Consider the following 27,382-nt stretch of genomic DNA (forward strand, 5'->3'; position numbering starts at 1 on the left):
GCCATATGGTCTCTGTCACAACTACTCAGCTCTGCCCTTGTAGCACAAAAGCAGCTGTAGACAATATTTAAATGAACGAGCATGACTGTCTTCTAATAAAAGTTTATTTATGGATGCTGAAATTTGAATTTCACATAATTTTCACATCATGAAATACTACTCTTTTTTGATTTTTTTTCAACCACTTAAAAACGTAAAAACCATTCTTGGCTTGTAGGTCACTTAAAACCAGGCAGCGGGCCAGATTTGGCCCACAGGTGTAGTTTGCCAATTCCTGTACTAAATTAATAGAATTTTTAATATTTAGCTGGCACATGGATGACCAAAATAAAGACAACATTTTTTCAGACAATAGCCACATAACCATGTTATGGTCAATGAGATGTAGGTGGAAATGGTAAGTGCAAATTCTGAGTCATGCTCTTAAAGGGAAGTGGAGTCTCCCCTCTCTTCCCCTTTTCCCGCTTCTCACTGGCCAGAATGAAGCTCGTCCTGGACCATGTGGGTGACAGAAATGTCCTTGGGATGGTGGAACAAATAGAAAGAACCAGAATTCCTGCCTCTGGACCACGTGCAGTCAGGCTGTTATGAGAGTGAGAAGTAGATCACAGCTCTGTTTTTAGGTCCCTTTTGCACATCGCCAAATCTCTATTCTAACTAATTCAACTGGTTGGTCTTTGGCTCACATCCTTAGTGTAATGGCAGGCTAACGTGCTGTGTGTTCAAGAAGCACTGCACACAGTGGTTAACAGCTATGCGTGCAGTTAAAAAATTTATCCTTGGTTACTTATCAAGTCAGGATAGTCTGGACATAGAACAGCTTTAACTTTTTTTTCTTTTTAAAAAAACAGAATTTCCAAAAAATTGCAGGTATTTGCCATTTCTTCTGATGGTTGATTTCGTGCAATTTGGAAGTGAACAAATGTGCCTTTGTATCCCTTTTCTCCCACCACTATAATACTTATGGCCCAGGGAGGAATGTTATGAATTGGGAGAAACATAAACAATTTACTCCTTATAATCTGTGAGTATTAATTCATGTTGTCCTTTGTGGAGCTTATTTATATAAATGAATGGGCTTTAACCCTCACCCCCTCCTCCAACCCCACAATATCCCATGGTCCTATGGATTTTCTCATTCATAGAATAGCTGAAAGAAATTGTAGTCATAATAAACATACTTATCTTGTGAGCATTTTTAAATTTTCCATAGAACTTGCGGGTCCCAGACTGTGAACAACAGTGAGGAAAGATGCCACAGTCTCAACGTCTGGAAACCACCATGAGAATCATCAACCATCACTTGGCAGCACCAGAGCATTAGGCATTGTCCGAACACAATTGCTTGAGTTGTTGTGCTGACGCACAGTATTCCCCATTCATCTCTCTCCCCCTTCTTCTCTCTCTTTCTCTCCCTGCCAAAAATCCAACTTGCTTTAAGTAGGCACCGTCTTCCAAGTCCTGGCTTTTAGTGTCCCCGAGAGATTTCAGGGAGAAGCAATCTTGGCTAAGAGTTAGAGCCAGAGGGCGGCCAGTGGAGGGAACAATGTCTGGGTTTTGAGAACAGCTGGAGCTTTGCAGGGAGAAAAGCAGCTTGGCCAATGAGGAAAGAATGTGCTTGTCACTTCAAGAGGCAGGACACTTTGATTTCCCTCCTGCCTCTGGCAGCAAGCATTTATTGGAACGGACAGAGTGGTGGTGATGGCAGGTGACTTTTGGTTAGGAGTTTATGGAATTTTTCATGTTTATTTTACCTTTTCAAAGAGCAGATAAATGTACAAATCCCACAGTAGAACTATTCTGAATTCTGCTGGTGTTTTTATTGGATAAGTGAGTGTTGTTCCTCAGAGTTATTTTTAAGAAGGCCGCCCCTGGCCCGTTTTGAAACTCTGCTTGCTTTCCTTGCATGTAAGCTAATATTTGTTATAGGGATTCTGGAGAAAAGTAGCAGAGGGTATTAAATGGAAAGTGAAGGCCCACGGGAGGGAAGATCCTGTTCTGAGAACATGAGCCGAATTTACAATTGGGGGAATGGATGGGCCCATTTAAATAAAAGAGGGAAGTTTTAGCTGAAACCAAAGGTTAGCTTATGAACAGTTTGACAAAGGTGGTGGGAAATACAGTTTTTAATATGTCATACTCTTCGGTCATATTTTGATTTCTCTGATTTTCTTGGATTCTTATGGAAATGGAGAGAACAACAGAGACTATTTTCCCGTTCTGAATTCCTTTTGCTAGACTTGGAGAGTGTGACTTGATTAGGTATCACTTATAAAATGAACAAGAAGACAGTCAATACTAATTTTCAGAAGGTAATAATTGTTACCATTTTAAGGTCTCTTGCCTCTCTTTGTCAGTTATCAACATTTTTGTCCACTTCAGGATTCTCCCTTTAATTGTACCTAACTGCCTTTAAAAAAAAAATTTGGTAGTGAGAATGTTAGTTAGTTGGATCTTGGGGCATATGTATGTCTAAAAGTTAAAATAATGAATTGGTGAGAATTGGGAAGGGAACAAATATTTCTTGATTTTCAGCCATGTGACAGACCCCTGTACTAGCTCCTTTTCTTGTAAGAACCTGTGAAATACGAAATATTATGCCCATTTTAAAGATGGAAGACTGAGGCTCAGTGAGGGTCCTCATAACTTTTCTAATATTACCTGATATTGTACTAAATCGTAAAGTCAAAGTAGCTGGATTTAAATATGATTTTGATTCGAAAGTCCATATTCTTTCCACTGTCCCATTTTTGTCTATGTAATAAAATCTGGGTTATGTTTAAATTGGTTAATGACTAAATTGATGGGTCAGAAGCAATCACTATATATTATTTTGTCCTCTTCTTTTGCTAGCGTGTTGTGATTCTAGGTAATGAGACCTTGTTGCAAAGACGCAAGGGATCATGGAATCTTCAACTGTATAGAGTCTATATAGAGTCATTTTGGTCTCCAAATTTCCAAGACTGTAATTAGTACTTCTTAAGAGAAAAATAATATGATGTGGTCTGTTTGTCACTAACCGCAATGAAGTTCCTGGCCTGGCAAGGTTCATGCAAGCTACTTCAGAGGTGGTGGCCTCCTCCACATCCAAATGGTGTGGTAACTTGCCTTTACCTTGGCCCCTCTTCTCTGAGGCCACAGTAGCAGATTTTCTTCAGCATCTATGGTGTGAATCAAAGCAACTTTTTATAGAAAGTGTCTCTTGGGGCTGCTATTCTTAGAAGGAGATTGTGAGCAAAGCAGGAACTTAGAATTTCATAGACTCCTTCTCAGCACGAGAATGAAGAGACCAACTGGACGTGAAGAAGTCCATGAACTTCAGGCAACGTCCTGCAAGCAACATCTATTGCAATCTTCTTTATCTGTTCACCAGCATCAAGAGCATCTCCAGTAGGTTGACACATTTTTTTCGAATGTCTACTTCATGCTAATCATAGTGAGAATATTAAGAATGATTTTTAGAATGGGAAAAATTCTTATCTCTCAGAGATCATCACTTTGCTTTGCTGTGTTTGAAAATACAGTAAAGTCAATACAATCACTGCTTAAGGAGTGTCTCAGCTACTACAGAAATGTAGAAGTATTTCTTATAATCCAGAATATTTAATTAATCAGAACCCTTATCCCCAAGCATTCTGAGTAATCAATATTTTGCTATCTTTTGCACTATGACATATCTAGGCTGTTCAATACACTTTCTTCTGTATATTTCTTTAACATTGTGTGAGACTTACATGAGAAATGTGCATTTAAATAGTCACAGCAGGGTCACAGTTTACTGTGCTCTGCTTTGGCAGCCCAGATTTGGTTCCTGGGCATGGACCTACACCATCCCTTTATTGTCTGTGCTATGCTGGTGGCCCACATACTAAAAAATAGAGGAAAATTGGCATGGATATTAGCTCAGGGCAAATCTTCCTCAGTAAAAAAAAAAAAAAAGTCATAGCAATGACCATAATGAATTCCAAATGGGAACTGCATGCTTTAATTCCCATGAATTGAGGGGTAATATTTCTGTTATTGTTTTATATAAAAAGATCTAAAACCAGCTGCACATGTCTGGCAATTTAAAAGTTTCAATAAAGTAATGCTTGATAATAATACTGACCTATTTCTCCTAAGGATTAAATAAATGGAACTTTTCTTTTACAGCTATTTTTTAAAATAGCATTTATCATGTGGAACTGAGGCTATGGATATAATAGAACTTTGCTATCAAGTCAATTGGATAAAACATGTAAAAAGTTTGTCTCTTGACCAACACTCTCTCTGTAGGGTGAAGTGGATCAGAACAGTTGTCCAGGCTGATACAACTTTACAGGCCCCACACTGCCATGATCTTTCTTGTAAAATTGAATATATCTTAATAGATATACTTTTATGTATCTAAAACTGAAGAACCTATTTACAGATACTGCACTCTGATATTTTAGTGATTCACCAAATAAATTATTAAAAGAATATTTATTAAGGGGTAATTTTTAATAAATTTCCCAGTTTGGGTGCATCATTTTCAATATTTTAAGGCCCATGTATTTAAAATTGAAGACTAACTAGATAGAAACATTGTTTAGGTATATTAACTGGTCAATATACCAAGTCTGGTCTTTTCTAGGACTCTGGACTACCACGAACGTGGTCTGCCCTCACCATTTGGCCTAGGTACTCAGTTTTGTCAGTGCTTGCATTGCAGGGCATCAGGAAGACTAAACAGAGCCTAGAAAACCCATCAAAGCCTTATGTGTAGCAATGTAGCAGAGAGGTTAACCACCTGGTTGCTGGAGACAGACTACTTGCTGAAACCCTGGCTTTACTTTTTACTGGATTTGGACCTTGGTGAAGTTATCTGACTTCTGTGATCCTCAGTGTCATCATCTGACAAATTAGGGCAATAATATTACCTCATACGTTATTGTGAAGGTTGAATGCAATGATGCTTGTCAAGCGCTTAGCCCAATTCTTGGGAATAGTAGAGGCTCAATAAATTTTAGATGTTGTGATTGTTGTTGATGATGTTACTGCCTTGGTTCTTCATCTTTTTATTACTAGCACGAGTATTTGAGAAACCAAAAATGTTAACATATAAATTCAAAGTGGGGCGTGGTATAGTGCCTGGAATGGTTTTGTAACCTCTCAATGGTGCTTAATTTCTTGGCTTAAAGACAATATAGATATAGAACCAGTAGTTAGAAAGCTGTCTGGTTAATGGGGATAAAATATTAGTTTATAGACAATTTGAGCATTTATTTTTTATTTTTAAAATTTTTTTTGCTTTTAGTGGGAATTAACTCATCTTAATATAGTACTATCTGGTTATCTCTGCTGATTGGCCAGTATATTTATCTTCAATTGTTTTTATTGAGGTGAAATTCACATAACACAAAATTAACCATTTTAAAGTGTACAATTCAATGGTTTTTACTACATTCACAATGTTGTGCAACCACTCTGTCTATGTAGTTACGAAACATTTCAATCATCCCAAACAAAACCTCATACTCACTGAGCAGTCACTCCCCATTCCCCACTCCTGCTAGCCTCTGGAAACCACCAATCTGCTTCCTGTCTTTATGAATTTATCCATTTTGGGTATATCATGTAGGTGGACTCATATAATATGTGACCTTCTATGTCTAACTTCTTTCAGTTAGTCCAGTATTTTAAAATTTTTTTAAATTTTAATTTTTTTGATGAAGATTAGCCCTGAGCTAACATCTGCCGCCAATAGTCCTCTTTTTCCTGAGGAAGACTGGCCCTGAGCTAACATCTGTCCCCATCTTCCTCTACTTTATATGTGGGATGCCTACCACAGCATGGCTTGTCAAGCGGTGCCATGTCTGCACCTGGGATCCACACTGGTGAACCCCAGGCCGCCGAAGCTGAATGTGTGCACTTAACTGCTGCACCACTGGGCTGGCCCCTAGTCCAGCATTTTTGAGGTTCATCCACATTGTAGCATGTACCAGTACTTCATTTCTTTTTATGGAGAAGTAATAGTTCATTGTCTGTACCTACCATATTTTGTTTACCTACTCAACTGTTGATTGTCTTTGATTAATTTTTTAAAGTGGAATATTACTTAATAAAGACATCTCAGTAGAAAAATACTTTCAACATGGGATTCAAAAGGGAAACATTAGGATCATCAGACAAAAACTCTATAATTATCTGGCAACCACTGGATTTCCAATGACGAGTACAGAATGTGGCACATAGTAGGTAGTCAATAGATATTTATTGCATAAGTCAATACATAAACTACTGTAACATGATGTTAAAAACTGACTTATAGAGAAACTCAGTGCTCTTCATTGCACAAACCCAACTGAAAGGCAGAGAGCAAGGGAGCTCATTGATAGAATCCACGCAGGTCAGCCATAAGGGCACAGAGCAGGATGCAGAAGGGTGGATCTTGAGGGGCAAACTGAGAAAGCCAACATAGGCACCAAGAGTCACTGAGGTCATGAGGGGGCAAGTAGCTGCATCTCTTGTCTTATTCAGGGCTATAGAAGACTGAGTGTTAAGTACCATAAACATATACCCCATGCTGTGCTTTCCCTCATTAAACCTCTTACATTCTGGTTACAATGTAGGAAGTTAAAAAATAGCATATAAAAATGAACTATTTCGATTAATGTACTGTTACATTTTTGGAAACTGGTGAAGTTTAGGACCCACCAAGTTACAGTAACGCTACATTTTAAGAAAAATTGAAACTTGCCACCCTATGTGTGTCATATGCCCTAGATCTTATTGCAAAGAAGCAAAATGAAATTAACAGAAACTTTGCCAGTTTAAGGAGTCTGGGAAAAGATCCTGGGCTGAAAGAACCCACCACACATTTGCAAACATAAATCAACTCTTAGACTAGTTTTCCTTCAGTGTGGTGGTTGAAGAATGAATTTTCTTTGTTAGCCTATTTTATGAGCGCAATCAGCATACTTTCACCACCCAAGGCACCATTTGGTTATTATGAGGATTGTAATAAATTTTCTCTGCTTCAGAATTGCGTTATGTCCCACATGCTATAATTTTTTAAGCTGAGAGTAATTTTGTGATGCTTTTACTTGGCTAGCTTAATTCAAGATTTAAACATAAATGCTTATAATTTTTCAACAATAGTTTTGTGATTTTATGGACTTGCCAGGAATTAAGTGCAGTCTACATACACATCAATTTGACATATTTTATTGAGGAATATAGAAAATTAAGACGTTGGGAGAGAGGAACATATGTGAGTAAGAGACAGGAAAACATATGAAGAATGGTGAAAGAAATGGATATAATTTAGCTTGAAGAAGACGTGTTTGAAAAGCATTATGTGGAAAATGCTGACTAACTGGATCTTTGTCTTTATTAAGGACATGGGATAATGAACTTAGTGAATATAAGTTAAGGGAATGAATACTGGATTCAAAGAGACTCGGGTTAGAGTCCCATTTCCAAACACTAGGAGTCTATAACTTTGGGCAGATTCCTTCACTTACCTGACCTTCAGTTTTCCCATATGAAAAATACAGATGACAACAGTAATTACCTTATGAGGTTGTTAAGAGGATTAAGTGAGCTCAGCTTTGCACTCTGATGCACAGCAAATGTCCAATAAATGTACGCTATTTTTATTTTTCAAAGTCAAGAACATTTAAATATTGGAGTGGATCATCAAAGGAGTAGCTTCTTCCCTTGAAAGCAGTGAGAATGTGAGAGGGTCACCTCTGTCTGCAAACAACACTCGTCTCCAGATGATCCACTTACGTCTTTCTCTAGCCCACAATCCTAGAAATAAACTATAAATAAGGAGCAGCTGTTGTAAAAACCCTTTTTCCTAGTTCAGTGTTGGCCTGCTATCTCTGGGAAGGAATTTTGGCTATTTAAATTCCACGTTTGTTCCTCTGAAAGCGGGTTGGAATCAGGGCCTTGCTGCTGATGGGGCTGCACTGAAGCTTCCAGTGGGGAGTCAATGCCAGAGGTGTACTCTGTTCTTGGTGCCCTGCTCTTATCCCTCAGGTAGGCCTTCCCACTTCAGTGAGACAGGCCAAACCTATCTCTCTTTGCTTGGTGTTTTCTCCAGGGACGGGGGAGGCTACTCTGCCTGGGCCCGTGGCAGGTAGAAGGAACAGGGAACTGACATTCTCCGGGAGCAGCCCTCACCAATGACTACTGGACTTGGTGGATGAGTTCTTGAGTTCCTTTACTCCTTGGGTGTAAAAATTTTCTGCTACAGTGTTTTCCCATAGGAACCATTGCGGTCACCCATGTGGGACTGGCTTGATAATTCACCTTTATTGGCTGCCTCCTCTTCCTTGTCTCACTTCCCCTACTCACCCTGAGAGGTATTTTTGGGATCACCTCTTAAATAAATTGCTTGCATTAAAAATCCTTGTTTCAAGAGTCTGAGTTTGGAGGAGCTGAACCAAGACAGAGTGGCAGTGGCTAACTCTCATGATTTATTTTTTTCCCTAGCTTCATTGAGATATAATTGACACAGAATTGTGTAAGTTCAAGGTGTACAATGTGTTGATTTGGTACACGTATATATTGAGTCTTTCATGTTTTCAGGGCAGTAAACATGGCAACAGAAACTATAGGAGATTTTATGTGAATGGAAAAGGATGGGATTTATGGGGGAATTGGAAAGATGAGTGTCCAATCATTTTAATTACAAACCTCTTATTGAATACTAAGTGCCAGCCCTGGGGTAAACCTTGGTGGTATAAGAGATGGGTTTTGCCCTGGAGAGACTCACATTCTTCTAGGAAAGACAAACAGAGCAATTTGTCATTAAACTCTGAGATGATCTATGACTTAAGAAAGCTGAGAGCAAAGTGCTATGGGAATACAGAAGAGAGAGAAGCTCAGAAGGCTGATGGAGGTGGACTTCAAATTCACAAAGTAAGTGATATTTGTGCTAAAGGATGAGTAGGACTTTGGTGGAATAAGGTTGAGAAAAGCCTTCTTGGCAGGGAAAACAACTTGCCTAGAACTTGAAGATGCATGGAACATTTGGACGGACAGTTGGAGAAAAAGTTCATTGTCTGGTGGAGAAGTGGCGGCAGTGAGAGAGTGGGAAGGGTCTGATTGTGAAAAGTCTTGTCCCCTTAACTTATGGGGTGGGAAAGGCTTGATGCTTCAGAAAAAGCAAGTGAAAAGCCTTATCCCAACACTTCTATTCTGCATGCCTCCAGGGCAAGGAGAAAGAGGAGAGGAGAGGAGACTCAGAGGAGAGGCCCTGTATTTTCAGCTACCACTCATGAGTGACTATCACATGCCAGACACTAGGCTAGGCCCTTTACAAACCTATCTCATTTCGTCCTCATGTTAAGCCTATGAGTAGCACTATTAAGCCCTTTTACTGATGAGGACATTGAGAGTTAGAAGAAGTGTAGAAAATTATAAGATTTTTCTTACATGATTGCCTGATTCCAAAGCCTTTAACTGTTACATTATACTACTTCTCTTCTGGAAGAAACAAATGTGGAGTGGACAGAAGCTGCTGTGGTCACATTTCCCAGATCAGGGTGACAGCTAAGTGCAGGCACTGAAGGGAGAGGCCCACTTGCCGAGTTCTGCTTCTCTGGGGCAACTAGAACCAGAAGAAACCAGGAGGAGCAGCCATCACGTTGAAACTCATTTGCTCTTGTTATTTGCTTTGGTGAATAACAAAGTCTCCAGAGAGTATTTAGGATTTGGAGTGTTTGTTTTTTCCTTAAATTCATCCTTAGCAACTGCTAAAAGCATCTAACAGAGGAAGAGAGAATAAAATTACTTAAGTCACAACAATGGCAATGCCAATGCTCTAGAGAAAGTGAGATTTGGCCTGTGGTTAATCATTTCCTCTAAGAGCCCTCACACAGGACCGTCACAATTCTATAGCACCTCAAAGTTCATCTTTTCTTTTGTAAAAGCCTTAAAGAAACAAAATCATAGCTTTTCAGCTATGCTCCCAGCAGTTCTTAACTACTTAACTTTTTTGAAGTTTAACCTTTGTCTTCAGAACCTAGTTACTTGAGTGGAAACGTTTGTCATTAAATTGTTAGTTAGCACTTGAGGAGAAAGTCGGGCCTAACTGGTACGACTTTTTCATTTATTCTACAAACACCATTCTTAAGTGCAGATAGATGAAAACTAAAGTGGATCCTATCTTTTCATAAATAAACAGTGAAGAAGCAGACATTTAAATGATTTTGAAAATTTTATGCACTTTACCTTCTCTGCTGCACTAGAGAAGAACGAGGAAGGAGCAGAGGACAGACCATGTAGGAAATGCGAAGGTCCCTTTTAAACATGTGCCTGAAGCATTAATGAAAAAGCTCCATAAATTCCAGAATAATCAATTATTAATTTTCTTCTTCTAGATGAAATTTATATTCTTATTTATAACAGATCTTATTTATAACAGAAATCTAACTTAGTCAGTACAACTTTAAAAAAAATTTCAAATAAAATATTATTTGAAACATTCCATTTCTGCAATAGATTTTAAAATTTCCACATCTTAGGTGCCCTAAAACCTACTCCCGTTCCCCCAGAGTTATAAGATCACAGAATATGGGGACTGGATATTTTGAGCAGACATTATTTCAGGTAGCAATCTTAGAAGAAGAATTTAAGTCATTTGCCCATCAGCTAGTTGACCCCTGTCCCCCTTTTGGAACTGGAACAACATTCACTCTAGAGCACAGACTTCCAGTGGTCTTTGAGAAACAACCTGAAAACATTAACTTGCCGCTCCTGGTGATAGTTGGTGGTAATTCCTCCTTGGGCCAAAGAGGAAAAAAATCTGATGCATTCATCTAAAGACTTTGCTGAGGGAATTTGCTTTGGCTAATGCAACTTTTAAGACCTGTTGGTTCACTTAAAGGTCAAGGAACGTTTATGTAAGGAATCCTCAATAACATTCCTTCTTCTTGGCGAGCAGAGAACGCCCTGGTGCCAGTTTTCCCCTCTTTTGAGTATTAAAATTGTGTATGCCTTCATTTGAATTCCCACCAAATAGTGAAATTGTTTTCAAAATATGCAGATAACATCATGTAAAGTTAGAGACGTTTGTTTTACTTTTATTTCCTTTTCAATGATTTTCTTTCTTGGTTTCTCAAAAGCACCGTTTTTGAAATATTGATCATAACCACAGCTTGCATTATGAACATTTTTTTTTTACCACACAAATCAGTTTGCATTAAAGATGCTCCCTAAGGGGATGCTTACCTGTATTTCACAAAGATGTTCTGCAAACCTCTGATTCTGAACACTGGTAATTAGATGATAGTAGTTGTCATTCAGTGAAAGTGTTCTGTGATTAAATAAGTTTGACTGATTCTAGGAATGTGGTGACCAGAACACAGCTTCCTTTCTTCCACTTCCAATTTGAAGCTACTTGACTCTCCTGAGCCAGGTTATCTGTTAAGCCTGTGGGCCCTGGGGTGTGGGTGAGGCTTGAAGCACCATGGGGTCCTATTGGTGAGAACTAGTCCAGGGTTTGCTTGCATTACAAGAGTGAAAGCCAGGGCACTTAATCCTGGGAAAATCTTAGCAGAGCATCCACCTCAATTTCAGGTGAGCGTGCTAGGTCTCGCCTTCCTAAGTGTCCACAGACCAAGACAGAGCTGAAAGGCTAGTTTGCATCTGCTCTGCCATTTAGGGTAGGAACTGCCCGGCAATTCCGCCTAGCTGGTACTCTGCCTTTTCATCCCAGGCCCCAGGTCCTGAGAACACCTTGCCTCTCACTGCCTGTGAGTCTCACTTCCCTTTATGTTACCAAACAATAAAATCTAAGTCCCAAAGAAGATACAAAGAAAGCAGCCCAGCTAAGACGGTCCAGCCACCAAAGGGAAAAGGAGCAAGTTGAGCCATCAGAACACACGCGATGGAAAGAGAAGGACTGGGGAGGAGATTCTGGTTCAAGATGTTGATGTAAAATGATCCCGGGCTCACCTTCTCCCACGAATGCACAGAATAGGCAGCTACCTATGGAGCAACTTCTAAAAAAAGCCTGAAAACTGTCTAACTCTCGTGCAGCTGGTGAATGAGAGAAGTCTGGCTTCAAAGCAGGTAGGAGAGCCTGAGACACATTCTTGCCATAAGCCCCATCCCCAGTGTGGTGGCCCACAATCGGGGTGGGGGCAGGGGGTGGGGGCGGATACATACAACCGGACTCAACACCCGGATCTTCTCCGTGAGGAGCAAAGGGTTTGAACCCCACGTTGGGCACCCCAGCTTTTAAGACCTGCATCTGAGAGACGAGCCCCCAAAACTTCTAGCCTTGATAACCAGCGGGGATCATGTTCCATGCGACCCACAAGCCTGTGCCAATCTGAGAAATGGCTTTTAAAGGGCTCATGTGCTTGCTCTCACCAGCCCCAGGGCTCAGCGCAGAGGCAGACGATAGAGAGGAGCCCAGACTTTCTGTGAATGAGGCTTATTTGCTAATTTTAAAGCATCAGCCTGAGGGGCGCGCATGTAATTTAGCACACGTCTAGGGGCCCGCTAGCTGGTGGACACCCTTTTCACCTCGCCCTCTGCCTCCGTCTAACCGGCAGGTGCCATCTTTTTTTTCTTTTCTTCTGCGGGTGCCATCTATACGTTCCCCGAGTGCCTCCTTCCGGCCATAGGTGTCATCTTCGCGCTCTAGCCAGTGGGCACTATCTTTCTTTTTTTTTTTTCCTTTTTCTTGGTGGGCTCCATCTATACGTTCTCCCTCTGCCTCATGCCAGTCAGGGGATGCCATCTTCATACTCTCCCTCTGCCACACTCACACATCTAGGGGCCTATGGAGCCGCTTTCAGGGAATGGAGGCCAGTGGACATTATCTTTGTGCTCTCTCTCTTTGCTTCACTCTAGCTCACCGGTGTCTCCCAGAAAAGAGCTTATACTCTTGTCTGGCGCCCTGATTGTTATGGTTGCTGCCAGGGGTCACCTCTACGTTGCCTGGCTCTGGTGGCCAGTGGGATTTATTCCTGTAACCAGTGCAGACTTACAGAACTGTAACCAAATGGAGAAAGAGTTCTTAAACGGCTACCACCCCCAGGGCACAGCAAGAGGCAACAGACCCAGGAGCTCAGTCTTTCTGTGAAAGAGGCCTATTAACTTAGCGTCACAGCTGCAGCCTGAGGGGCAGGCTTCTAATTAAACGCCCATCTGAAGGTTGACTATAATCCTTTCCAGAATCTCAGAGAGTGGGCACTATCTTCACTCTCTCCCTCTGCCACACTCCAGAGTGCCAGCATCTCTCAGATGGGAGCTTTTGCATGCATCTGGTGCCTGGTTTCGCAGCTGCCTCCCAGGAGACACCCCTTGATTGCCAGGCTCTGGAGGCTACGGGGCACTTGGGACTGTAACATTGGGAGAGAGAGTTCTTGGCAGACTACCACCCCCAGGGTACCGCACAGACAGCAGACTGAAACACACCCCCAGTCTTTCTGTGAAAGAAGCCATTTGCTTGTCCTGGAGCTTCAGCCTGAGGGACAGGCTTCCTGTTTGGCGCACAGCTAGAGGCCAGGGAGGGGTTCTCAGGGAATGGAGGCCAGGGGATGCCATCTTTGCGTTCTCCCTCTGCCTTGCTACAACTCACTGGTATCTCCCAGAAAGGAGTTTATGCTCTCATCTGGAGCCCTAATTTTTGTGACTGATGCCCAAGAGACACCTCCAGATCACTTGGCTCTAGTGGCCAGCAGGGCTGACACTTATGGTCCCACAGGACTGTATATATTTGCATTCTTTAAAAGCTGCTGCCTGAGGCTCTGGCTTCCAAACAGACTGAATCTAGGTGCTGACTGAGATCCTCCCCTTTGAGACACTGACAGGTCTTGGCACAACCTCAGTTACTGGGAGCCACTAAAAATAGAATAGGCTGCTTGAACAATCACAAAGGTTTGAGAGACAACCAACAGGTAGGACAGGGTTGAATGACAAGGTTCAGCTCCTACACAAAGTCAGCTCTTCAAGACTGGGAGAGGTGGCTGTTTTATCTAATGCATAGAAACCAACACAGAGAGTCAAGCAAAATTAAAAAACAAAGAAATATGTTCCAACAAAAGAACAAGATAAAAACCTCAGAAAACACCTTAATGAAATGGAGATGAATAATTTACCTGATAAAGAATTCAAAGTAATGGCCATAAAGATGCTTACCAGACTTGGGAGAAGAATGGATGAGCACAGTGAGAACTTCAACAAATAGATAGAAAATATAAGAAAGTAACAAACAGAAGTCATGGAGCTGAAGAATACAATAACTGACCTGAAAAACGCACTAGAAGGGTTCAACAGCAGATGAATGAGATGAAACAGAAGAAAGGATCAGTGAACTTGAGGACAGGGCAGAGGAACTTAGAGCAGCAAAAAGAAAAAAGAAGGAGAAGCACTGTGGAGGAGACAGATGAACACCTGAATTAAATTATGAGAGTACTTAATATGATCCACACGCTGCACAGAAAAGACTTCTTGTAGTTCAAAGACATGATTTGAATACAAAAATATTCAGTACATGAAATAATGGTCCCTATTGAGAGACAAGTTACAGGCCCAGAAGACTAATTGCAAGAAATAATGTCAAAACATTTGAGTGAAAAGCTACATGGAAATAATGAGGGAAAAGATAGGAGACTGGAGGATAAATCTGGGAAACTGAACATATGGGTAATAGGTATTCAGAAGGGGAAAAGAAAACAGATGGAGGAGAAACAGTAGTTAAACAAATTCTAGGGGAAATTTCTCGGGGTTGAGCTAAGTCTCAAGTCTGCAGATTTAAAGCACTCACTGAGTTCCAGGCTGGATTGATGAGAAAAGATACTTACCCAGTTATTTCCTGGTAAAATTCTTAAACGCTAATGGATAAAGAAAAACTTTTTACAATCTTCCTGGAAAAAACATTAAATGATCTACTGAGAAAACAGAATCATAATGCCACTAGAATATGCATCTGTAAACAAAGAAAACTAAAAGATAATCAAATGACATCAGAGAAAAAGGATAGCACATCAAGAATGTCATATCCAGCCAAGATATTATACATCTGAATAAAGATATTCAAGGATGATGACGAACCCAAAGGAAAGATGAAGAGGACAGGAATAATGATGAACAATGAGCCTTGCTATGTAAACAGATTCATTTATTCATTCAACAGATATTTATTGTGTGCCTAATACATGCCAATATGGTTCTTGACAATAGGGATACTGCAGTGAATAAGACAGACAAGAATTAAATCTTAATGGATTAATCTGTCTAGGAATAAATAACAATGTTAATTAAGCATGGCTGAAACACAGGGAACACACCATAATGGATATTTCAATAAATACTAAAATATTCCTGCAAAGCCTAAGAGAAGGGGATGAGGAGGAGGGAATGCATTCCAAAAGCCTCATGGAGGAGAGGAAAATGACAGGTGTTGGTGTCTGGGAAGGTGGAATTAAGAGTATCCTAGAGGACTTTTTCTATTGAGGAAGAATGGCAAAGCAGTTGTTTTAATTACAGATACCAGCTGTGTTAGGTTGAAATCTAAAGATGGCCCTCCAAGATTTCTTTCTCTGATCCCCAGGACTGTGAATAGAATAGGATATTATGCATGTGGTTGTGTTATCCTACATGGCAAAGGCATTTTGCAGATGTAATTAAGGTTACTAATCAGTTGACTTTGAGTTAATCAAAAGAGAGATGTTCAAGGTAGATCTAATCTAATCATTCATGCACTTTAAAAGAAGACTGTTTTCTCTAGCTAGTGGTAGAAGAGGAAGTCAGACAGATTCAAAGCACAAGAAGGACTTGATGCACCCTTGATGGCTTCAAGGATGGATGGGGCCACATGCAAGAACTGGAGAGTGGCTTCCTAGTAGCAAAGAGCAACCTCTGGCCAACAGCCAGCAAATAAGTGAGGATCTCAGTCCCACACATGCGAGGAACTGGATTCCACTGGCAATGTGACTAACCCTGGAAACAGACTCTCCCCAGACCCTCCAGACAAGAACCCAGTGTGGCCAACACCTTGATTTTGGCCTGTAAAACTATAAGCAGAGACTCCAGCTACCCAGACTTCTGACATACAGAACTGTAAGCTAATAAATGGGTATTGATTTCAACACTGCTAAATTTGTAATGCAGCAATGCCAAACTAATACATTAGCTTCTGTAAGTATTAACTGAGACATGATCTTTACTACACATTTTGATGCTTTTGACTAGTAAATTTATAATTTAAATTTAACTAAATAATAAGTTTATAATAAACCAGTAACAAATGTCTAAACTGAAATAAACAGTAAAGAAAATAAGGTATTTGGGGGCCGGCCCGGTGGCGCAGCGGTTAAGTTCGCACGTTCCGCTTCTCGGCGGCCCGGGGTTCGCTGGTTCGGATCCCGGGTGCGGACATGGCACTGCTTGGCAGCCATGCTGTGGTAGGCGTCCCACGTATAAACTAGAGGAAGATGGGCACGGATGTTAGCTCAGAGCCAGGCTTCCTCAGCAAAAAGAGGAGGACTGGCAGTAGTTAGCTGAGGGCTAATCTTCCTCCAAAAAAAAAAAAACAAAACAAAAAAAAAAAAAAAAAAAAAAAAAAAAAAAAAAAAAAAAAAAAAAAAGAAAATAAGGTATTTGGAAACCATTTGTAGACTGTAGAGTGATATACACTCTGTAGAAGTGTACAGAGAACTCCAGGAAATGCATTCAGACCATTATTCTTTAGTTTGTTGACTCTGCTTTGTCAGTGTGACCCTTACTTTTTTTTGTTTCATCTTTTTTTTTCATTTATTTGCTTATTTTCGATGTACGTCATGATATGTTTCGAATTCGGTGTAGGTTACATCATGTCCACCACCCAAAAACTAATTATAGTCCATCTCTTCACACGTGTGCTTAATCACCCCTTTTGCCCTCCTCCCCTCTTCCCCTGTGGTAACCACCAATCCAATCTCTGTTGCTGTGTGTTTGTTTGTCGTTGTTTTTATCTTCTACTTATGAGTGAGATCATATAGTATTTGACTTTCTCCCTCTGACTTATTTCGCTCAGCATAATACCCTCAAGATCTATCCATGTTTGACTCTTATTAACGTTGTGTGTTAACTCAAAAGGAAACTGGTCTTGAATTAAGTTAATATGAAGCTGTTTCACTGCAAAACTGTAATTAACGCAGAAAAATGTTATATGCTTTTTATAGGGATTTGCCTGGTTAATAGATTTTTCTTTCTTTATTACTGCAGCCTTTTATGTTTAAGTATCTATTTTATTATTTAAATTTTTATTTTGTCATTCTCATCAGCTTTGTCTTCAATCTTATGGTCTATATCCTCCTCAACTTTTATAAATGCAAATTAACTATTTTATTCTCATCTGTGGAATATAGTATTTCTTAAAAAACGAAGATATGATTTTTGGGTTTACCTTACAGCGTGCTTTCTTAGCTAAGACATTTCAAAATTACCCAAAGCTTGAGAGGCAGTGTGAAATAGTGGTAAAAATGTTGTACTATATTAGAAGCTGGACAACTGAGTTCAGTCTTCAGACTTCTACTAGCTAGTATGGTGAGCTTTAGCAAATCTCTTCCCTTTTCTCTCAGTCTCTACCTTTCAACATTTGCAGTTCAGAAGAGTGGTTCTCACGCTGTAGAACCCTATGTCCTCCTTGGAGGTCCTCTATTTTGCTCTAGAAATAAGTCAGGAGCCCATGGGGTGGCTTCTGGATGCCTACTCTTGTTTTAATTGGTAGATCTTCTTTTATCTGTTTCATGTAGTGGGCTTCTGTCCCATATTTGATTTCAGGAAGTAGTTGTATAGCTTTAAAAAAAACGAACCCCAGAAAGTTAGATGATTTCTAAGATTTATACTGGTTTAAATATAGTTTCCCTTCTCCACCTGAATTCTCTTTTCTGAATTCAGTATTGAATAGATTCAGGTAGCAAGGGATATATATATCATACTATAGATTTGTCTGATTTTGCCTTAGAAACAGAACTAAGAAGATGTTTTTATTTTAAGGAATTGGCTCAGGTGATTGTGGAGGCTTTGTAAGTCCAAAGTCTTCAGGGTAGGCTGGCTGTCTGGAGACCAAGGAAAGGGTGACAGTGTGAGTCCAAAGGCAGCCTGAGTCATTCCTTCTTGGTTGGGACAGGCTGGTGATGGTGTCTGTCTTTATTCTATTAAACCCTTCAACTGATTGGATGAGGCCCACCCACATTTTGGAGGGTAATCTGCTTTACCCAAAGTCCACCAAATTAAATGTTAATCTTACCCAAAAAGCACCTTCACAGAAACATCCAGAATAGTGTTTGACCAAGTATCTGGGCACAGTGGCTGAGCCAAGTTGACGCATACAACTAACCGTCACATACTATAAATAAAAAAAATAGGACATGGTAGCTATACAGTCACTCTTTTACCAATAGACAAGAATATGTACTAATAAGATAAAATACTGAGTGGGCTTTATTTTATGAAAGGTAAGAAAATTAGAAAAATCAAAGTTTCATTCTGCTAAGTAAAGCATGCTATTTGGAGAACCTAAAATGGCTTCAGAGTTTTAAGTGAACTTGCTTAGAAAAATATTTCTCCCCTTCCAGTAAATGTTGGGACATTTACTGTAGAGTAATAGAGAAACATTCCCTTCCAAATGATACCTATTTCTTCCACTAAGGAATTATCTCTATGGTTGTTAGTGACCCATGGCTTTGTCCATGTCCCAATGTTTACTTAATCTCTGTTCCTTTCTAAGTCCCTGTTTCCCCGTCTGCTTTCTGTTTCCCTTTGTTATTCCTCCCATCTTTGTTCATTTGTTGCTATTGTCTTCAGCAACTTTTCAGTTTCTCATGGTATTGTGCAAGAAGTAAATGAGCATAATCTTAGTAGATTGTTCTACATAAAAAGCATATTTTTTTTTACATTTGTTCATTTAGTAATTATTTTTGATGCAAAAGGAAGGGGCAAGATACGTTCGTTTTACAGAGCAATAGAGAAATGGGGCAATTGTTCAAATTTACTGATAAACATAATGAATAGTAAAGGTTCCTTTTTCTCTGATGTCCAAATGAAATGTACATAATTTAGTAAGGTATATCATAGAGTAAAAATAGTCTGTGAAGTGCCCTAGTTTCTCTTGAAATAGATTTTCCCCCACAGGATGACATTTTATTGCTTATTTAATTATTCTATTTTCTGTATCTTGAGAATTCTAGAGCTACCCAGATGTTAAATATGCCTTAAAAAAAAGAAGTGTTTCATTATGAAATGACACGCATGACATATTTGCTTATAAAGACACCATACTGCTGAATTCCCACAGCAGCAACAACAAAGTTTCTCAAGCCCTCTTAACAGCTCATTTGTATTCTTTCAACACGATTCCTTGCTTGTGCACTGCTCCTTGTGTTGGGCCAAGGTTATAGCTGATTTATCTACTTTGTAGCTTCAGGAAGAGACTGATTCTTTGTCTTCTGGAAAAAAGATGATGAAGGAGACTTTCAATATTTTTTAAGACTGAAAAGATCTGATATAAAATTCTGGAATAGAGAATAGAACTTTTTAATGCTTCCGAAGTAATTAAATGCAAAGAAAAAGTAGTTGGTCAAGGTGAGTAGTGAAGACAACAATCCGATGAGCAAGAGTGCTCCCTCCTTCTTGGGCAAATCTCTTCTCTTTTCTGGAGGTCACCAGGGCCACTCAGATTTTGAGAAAGATGCCATCACCTGTTAACCATCCTGATTTGAGTCACTTTAGAAATGAGAATGATATGCAAAGTTATCTTTGAGATTGTTCTGGAAAAAAACTTTCACCCATTGTCAGAGGTTAAGACAGAAAGGAGCAGATTTAAAAATTTTGACTATAGTGTTCTGTAGTTGAGTTAGCATTTTTCTCTCTGCAGGAAAGTTTTCTTCCCTCCTGCTTCCTCAGCATCATTAAGACAAGGACTGTGTTTTATTTATTGTGTTTCTAGAACCTCACATTGGTCTTGGGATCAGACTGAACGCTAAAGAAATATTTGTTAAATTGAGCTAATTAAACTGATTTCTCACTATTTGTGTGCTATTTATTTGAGTTTTTGCTTATGCTGCTATATTGTAGGATCTTCGAATTACTATGGTTGATATTCTTTTAAGGCTCAGAAAGAAGCAACTCAGCAGCAGTGACATAAATAGTAACAGCACGTGCTTTTATGAATCAACGTACAAAAGAAGACTGAGAGGCAAATTTCAGGGCTGAAGATAGAATGTCCACCTCTGTATTAAGGCTACAGAAACCCTGACATCCTTCCAGTGTCTGCCTAAAGAAGATAAAATATTAACTTCCAGTGAGTTCAGTTCAACCTAAATTCCTCAGAATTTCTTTCCTAACCTTTCTCTTAAAGCCAACCAACAAATAACTATGCTTCTCTGTGCCTACCCACACGTTAGTGTTCTGCTTTACCACCTTCATTTGATTATTCCTAACATTGGCTTTCTTTGGGGTCAGAGCTAGAATTGGGAGTTGCAGACTGATGGTGTGCACCCAAATGTGGCTCACATAGTTGTTTTGTTTAGCATTTTAAAAATTAATATTTGTATTTGGGGGGGGTCCCTAAAATCACCCTCAGTTCAATGATTTGCTAGAAAAATGTATAGAACAAAGAAAAACTGTTATACTCCTCATTATAGTTTACAACATCAAAAGGATAAAAATTAGAATCAACAATAGAAAAAGGTGCATAGGGCAAAGTCCAGGAGACACCAGGCACAAGCTTCGGGTTGTCCTGTCCCATTGGTCATAGAGACAGGGCTTAATTCTCCCAGCAACAATGTAGGACAGGATGCATGGAGTATTGCCAACCAGGGAAGTTCACCTGAGCCTTGCTGTCCAGTGTTTTTCTTGGTTGGTCACAGAGGTGTGACTGCCTGCCTGTGTGGTTGATGTTATTCTCCATTCTTTCCAGAGGTCAAGCTCATATCACACGACCTTAGGTCCCTACCATAAATCACATTGTTAGCATAGACTCTCTGATGGTCCAAGTTCCTTAGGATAACAAAACGCTCTTAGCAGGCAGTGTATGCCAATGGCTTAGAGGTTACCTTCCACGGACCATGCAAAGGCCAAACCTTTCTTTAGAATGTGTAGAGTATAGTCAACCCAGATCTGTTGACTGAATCCTTTATGACAGTATTAATAGTAAACCCATGAGGTTTAGGAGATTTCACATTAAGTATGGAATTTTGGATTCTCTTGAAAAATGGGACTATCTGGTCCACGTGTCAACCTGGCCACCAGTGATGAGAGCTGAGCAGCTTCTTTTACTTTAGATAAGGCAAGTACTTTCCAGTTCACCATGGTCCTTTGATATTACACCAAGTTTGTTTCACTCAATTACATGACTTGCCCATGTCTTATAAGCATTAGATTATAGATGATTTGGAAACTAATGGATTTGTCGAAGCATCAGAATCAAATAAATAAATTAAATAAAAATAGATCATCCTTTTACCTACTGAATTTGTCATGTGTCTCCTCAAGTTGTTTTTCTATGCTACTCTGTTCACTATCTCTTTGCTTAACCCATGGGATAAATTGTTACTCCGAGAATATTGTCATTATCTAAATAAAAGACCCAAAAGATTACTCTGGAGCAATAGTTTTGAAAATTTTTTAGTTCAGGGACTATGGTAACGAAGTAACTATAGATCATCTACTTTTTCTAAACTCACTCATCCCTTGCTCCTACTGAGCTACCCTCAGCAGAATTAAAGGAACAAATATCATTTCTTATTCAGTAAGATTTTGTTCAATATCGCATAGAAATTTTAGCTTGGGAACCAGGACATAAACTTTTAGATTACATATGACCACTTGCAACATTTGTTGTGTTGGAACTTGCTCTAAGTTTCTGCCCTACAAACTGGCTACTATGTTATTATTAAAGCAATTCACGGAACAAAAATACCAAACATTCAGGTATTTATTAAATAAACGTTCTTTAGAAAAGCAGCACAAAACAATTTCTAGTCTTTGTTTGGTAAGCTTGATGAAGTCCCAGCTCTGTGTCCTTTCAGACGCTTTGGCCACCTCATCACAAGGACAGGTTGCTCAAGGCACACATCCATAGGTACAGAGGCAGGAATAAGGCAAATGAATTATTCCTAAGCCAAGGGCTCAAAGCAGGACCTTTAACGATCAAGCATTACTCATAAGGTTGCAAGCCAGAAGCTTCCAAGAGTCTTCGTCTCTGTTCAAGTAAGTTTAGGAAGGATCGTGAAAGTATTTTAGCTAGTCCACATGTCTGGGAATCTCTTAACCCTTTTTCTAACATTCATCTTGCTAAGTAACCAACCAGTAATTTCTCCTGTAAAAACCATTTCTGATGCTTTCTATGCTAGTTAGCAAAGCCTTAGCTGTTGACTGAGATGTGGCTAACCAAAATCTCAGTCCCCTTGGAGTGTGGCCTTTCCGAAATAACACTAGTTGATTATCCTTGTAGTCTGAATTTTATAGAGTAAAAAATTGTTTGCCTTAGAGTTGAAGCTTAAACTAATTGGCACATTCATAGTACCGCAATGTCTCTGCTGAATTATTTTAAAGTAAATTACAAATATCTCAACACTTTTCCAAAATTTTAGTGATAATGATTTCCAGATTACCCCTTGAGAAAGGGAGTAAATATCATATGATCTGTCCCCTAGTCTGAAGCAGGAGTTGCACATTTGTATAGATATCTGTCACATTCTTAAGTTCTACGGTCATTGTGGAAAAGGGAGAATTTTTATTAGTGAGTTGATATGTTGTTTTTTTAACTCTTTTGATGATACTCATTTTGAGAAAAAAGATGTAAGTTTTCCTAACTTAAAAAGGAATGACTAATAAAGGAATATGACTTAAGGTACATTGAATACATGGTCATAATGCAATAAATCATAATGAAAAACTGTCACCCAGAACATAGGGGTAAAAAAAAATATTGGTTTGTAGGAATTATTTCTGGCTTTGAGATTTCTTCATCATAACAACGGGCAAAACAATTATAAAAATCTAAGAAATATTGTGTTAATCAGTGCAGTAAAATACAAGCAAAGTCTTTCTCTTGAGTGAGTAATTATCAAGAATTGGGAGTCCCATTTGTAGCTATGTCCTGCAGGAAAACTAATTTTGTTGTTAAGACTCTGGAATTCTCTAGCCCCCAATCTCTTTTTCCTTCCACTGAAACAGTTGTTTTTATAGCATAATTTTGGATAACTAAGGTTTCCTAGGAATGTATGGAGGACATTATATCAGAATAGATGGTATTTAATGTGACACTAATACGATATATGGGGCTAGAAAAAGACAGGCAGGAGGATTTGTGAATATTTGAACCATTTCCTTTAAACCTTGTGATTTTGTCTTATAAATGGGCTTTTATCTTATTAATGATTTATCCTTTTAATGTTCAAAAATGGAAAGATGAATTTTCTTTGATTAGAATTTATATCAAACAGGAAGTTCTTGAGCTTATTTTTTGCTGTTGATAAAAAATTAAATGATACATTTTGTAAAATTGCATTCTCAGTTGTATATAATACCATAGTTATACCCCTACATATACCAGTCACAATGTTCTTTTCTTCTCCCAAGAGTTCTCCCTTCACTTATTCAAATTGTATCCGTTTCAGAGTTTCTTCTCTTTTCCTGCAGCGCTCATGTTGAAAGATAATGTGATTGGGAACATGTATAAAAATACAGTTGACAAAGGAGCAGGGGAAAAACAGAGTAGAAGAAATTCTGTGTTGGGGAAAGAGATGTTTTATGCATAGAACTAGAGAAGGCAGTAAGATGTTGGGTTGTTTCTCCATCATTTGAAAGAATGTCATAAAATGTGTTAATCATTAAGGGAGCCAAACCCTTTTGGATACCTCGTTCGTGTGTTATCTTTAAGCAAATCTGAAGCTGATGCTTGTTCTGCTAGTGATTTCCTGTCTACGATGGGGAAAAAAAGAGTTACTACTTTTAATTATATTATAGTGAAACCCTTGTTGGTGGGGAACATTGCCTTCATTTGAGACCCGTTTTACTGTTTTTATTTCAGGGATGTTAATGGCATCTTTCTTCAGTTTTGAAAGGTTTCCAGTTAAAGGTTTAATAAGGGGTGGGGTGAGGCTGAGGGGTGAAAGGGACAAAATAGGAAGGTCTCAAAATTCTCTTTCCAGTGCTGACCAGAAAGTTCTCTGTACTTTGAATTCTCCCTCTAGACAAAGAAGCAGAGGCAATGCAATATGTATCTTTTAAAATATTCATTAACTAAATAGGAAGAAAATTCACAGAGTGCCAATTATTTTTATTTTTAATATAAAGATACAGGGTTCCAGCATTTAGAGAGAGCTCTCAGTTCCACCTATGGATTAAGCCCAATCAGTTTATATCTATTGTTCATATTATAAATTTTACTGCTCTCTTAAATACATCTCTTTACATAACCATGACTTTATCCAGAGATGTATCTTAAAAGCTTCTGGCACATAAACATAATTGACAGTCATTTGTGTAATTATTATTATTATTTTCTGAAATTTATTTTTATGGGTGTTCCACTAAACAGCCTGGTGGTTATACCAAGCTACCACCCACTTTAATAATGGTTGTGAAAAAGAGGACGAACTGTGAGCTCAGAAAGAGCACCATCCACATCGTCATCATCTTTGTATTCCTAGTCCCTGGTTTGGTGCCTGGCATGTATACAGTAGACATTTAATAAATGTTTTAGTGTGAACAACTGGAAAAGAGGAACGTGTGACTACTGTGATTGATACACACAAACCGTTATCTCCTTTAATCCTTAAACCCCTCAAGTAGGCACCATTTTTATCCCTGTTTTATTCATGAGGAAATCTTGACTGGGGTATTTTTGTAGTTTGTCCAAGGTCATATAACATAATAGGTGGTGGAGCTGGAATTCGAAGGGAAATTCTTTAACTTCCTGCTACACTAACTTGCTTTTGCCACAGTGTTCTGAATACTTAAACACTTTTAGAAGGAAGGGAGAAGTTCAAGGTTTCCAGGGAGGGTGCTTTTTGGTTGAGAGTGCTAGTGGTTTTGCTGTCTCCGCACAGTGACTGGTGCATAAAATGTGCCCAAAAGATTTTAAGTGGATGTATTAATGCTCTGAGTTTCTGCTTTGGGCAGGAGACTTTTTTTTTTTTACTGCAACCATTCCCAAATGGAAAATGGAGGAAAAAAAAATCTTAGAAATCTTTATTGTCTCTTGCGAAGCCTTTTGAATACGAGAAGAAAAATCTCAGCAACATGAGGTGGGGGCTCAGACACGGATGCCAAGGGCTGCTGATAGGCCCAATTACACCATTTATTCTAATAATGACACCAACTTATTTTCTTTTAATTTTATACACAATTTTCTGTTCTAAGTTTAGATTTTTTGTGACATTAAACTGTTTCTGAAGCAGTTTCTAAGGAAACCTCTCAGGCAAGGTACTTAAGTCAATAATTAGAAAGTCATTATGTGTAGATTAAGTGAAACAGGCTGTGTGCCTAGAGGAACAGATGGGACGGGGCAGTCTTTGAGATTTCAGTTCGAGTGGCCTATATGTTTTATTCCTTTTCCGATAGCCCCCTGGGAAACAAGCTTCCCCAGGTCTCCAAAGATGTTCAAGGTCAAAATGTAAGAATAATTTTTTAGTTATCACAATTTGTGTGCCATCTCAGACCCCCAATGATCTTGAAGCCTCACTCATCCCAGATCTTTGCCCCATCCAGATCCCGCTCTCCTTCTGCCAGCCCATTGCACACATGTGATTTCAGCAGTACGGAGGAGTGACAGGGCCCCATACTTGGATATTCTCCAGGAACTCCAGCTTCCTGGTATTATTTCATCTGTTAGATTTGACTGAAATTGATGCAACCTCCTCCCTCTAACCTTGCATCACATGTTTGATGGGAACTCCAAACCAGTTCCAATATTTTGGGCAAAAAAAAAAAAAAAGCAAAACTATTTTGGTGCTGGGCAGTGGGGTAGAGATGATTTCCCTGACTACCTCTGGCTCTGAATTCCTGTCTCTGCCTCTCCTGAACTCTCTCTCTCTCTCTTTCTCTGCATTTTGTTCCTCTCTACTCCATTCTTGACTAACTTTCCCCAAATCAAAAATTTGTTCTGTTCTATCATTCAGAGCAATTCGACTTTCTGCAGCCATGACTGCAAACTTAACTCCAGACCTACTTTTACATATTAAAAAAAATCAGCGAAAAGCTCTGTAAATAAAATCTCTATGCTCTGTTAGCAGCATAAAGTGCCCTCAGAAGCTTTGAAATGACAGTTTTTCCTTTATCTTGGGCCAGCTCAAGTTCTTGGGTAGGGCTTTCTCCTCCTTAGGAAAATAGAAGGCTACAGGCAGTATTGTCCATTTTTGTTAATGGAGAATGCTTATTCCCCAAGATTCTCGTTTCCAGTGTAGGGGAGTAAAATTTGCTACTCCAAAATATGTCTCTTTGGCTTGATTATTTTTAAGAACAAAAGACTGAGGGAGAAATTTTTCCCTTCCCCATAACTGTCTGGAAGAATTTAAGATGGAAGGCCTGTTTCAGGAAGGAACTATCAGCATAGGTAACCACAGTATAATAAGAACTAGGTGTGGTAGGCAGGGAGGACTGTAGCAAGACCCATTTGATCAAAGTCCTCTCCATGGCCCATTGTGCCTGCAATGCAAGGTAAACATTTGTTTGCCAAATATTTGCTTTTCCATCTCTGTATGAATTGCTTTCCTCCCCTTTGAAGTCCTAAATCACTACTCCCATCATCCTCCTTTGTCTTTAGCTGAAGATGGTATTTAAGGTGGTGGCTTCAGCCATTTTGGCAAGTTACTCAGTTTTCCTGGATTTCTCTCATGTATACATGTTATTAAAAACTTGTTTGATTTTCTCTTATTTTGTCTCATGTCAATTTAATTCTTAGACTAGCCAGAAGAACCTAGAGAGTAGAGGAGTATTTCTTCCTCCCCAATAGTTGGCAACAACCGTGGGATAAAAGTTACCTGGCTGCGTGCTACTTGCTCTGGGACTACTGCAGGTGAGAGGTCTTGGACTTCTGACAAGAGCTGGCAGGAGGTAAGAGTTCTTACCATGTCACTCTCCCAGATCTCTGCCTGCAGGATCCAGCAGAAGCAAGAGTGCTGAGGTTTTTCCCTTTCTAAATTTAGATTAGCAAAAGAAAATATTTGTGAAGCTAGTTTCTTGGACTCACTGTTGCTGGGAAATTTGGTAGAGTACTCTTTGGTTTTGAGTAATCCTTCTTCTCCCACAGATGGTCACTGTTTTTCCTTGACTCTGTCTTTTGTGTCGTTTGTCATACAAAAGGAAAAACCGTGGTGCAGGATGCAGGCAGAGGCCCTATAAACCTGTTATCCAGGCTGGCCGCACAGTCTCATGATGAACTTTGCTGTGAGTTAATGAG

The sequence above is a fragment of the Equus quagga genome, chromosome 3, assembly GCF_021613505.1.
Source record: "Equus quagga isolate Etosha38 chromosome 3, UCLA_HA_Equagga_1.0, whole genome shotgun sequence".
In the NCBI taxonomy this organism is placed as follows: domain Eukaryota; kingdom Metazoa; phylum Chordata; class Mammalia; order Perissodactyla; family Equidae; genus Equus; species Equus quagga.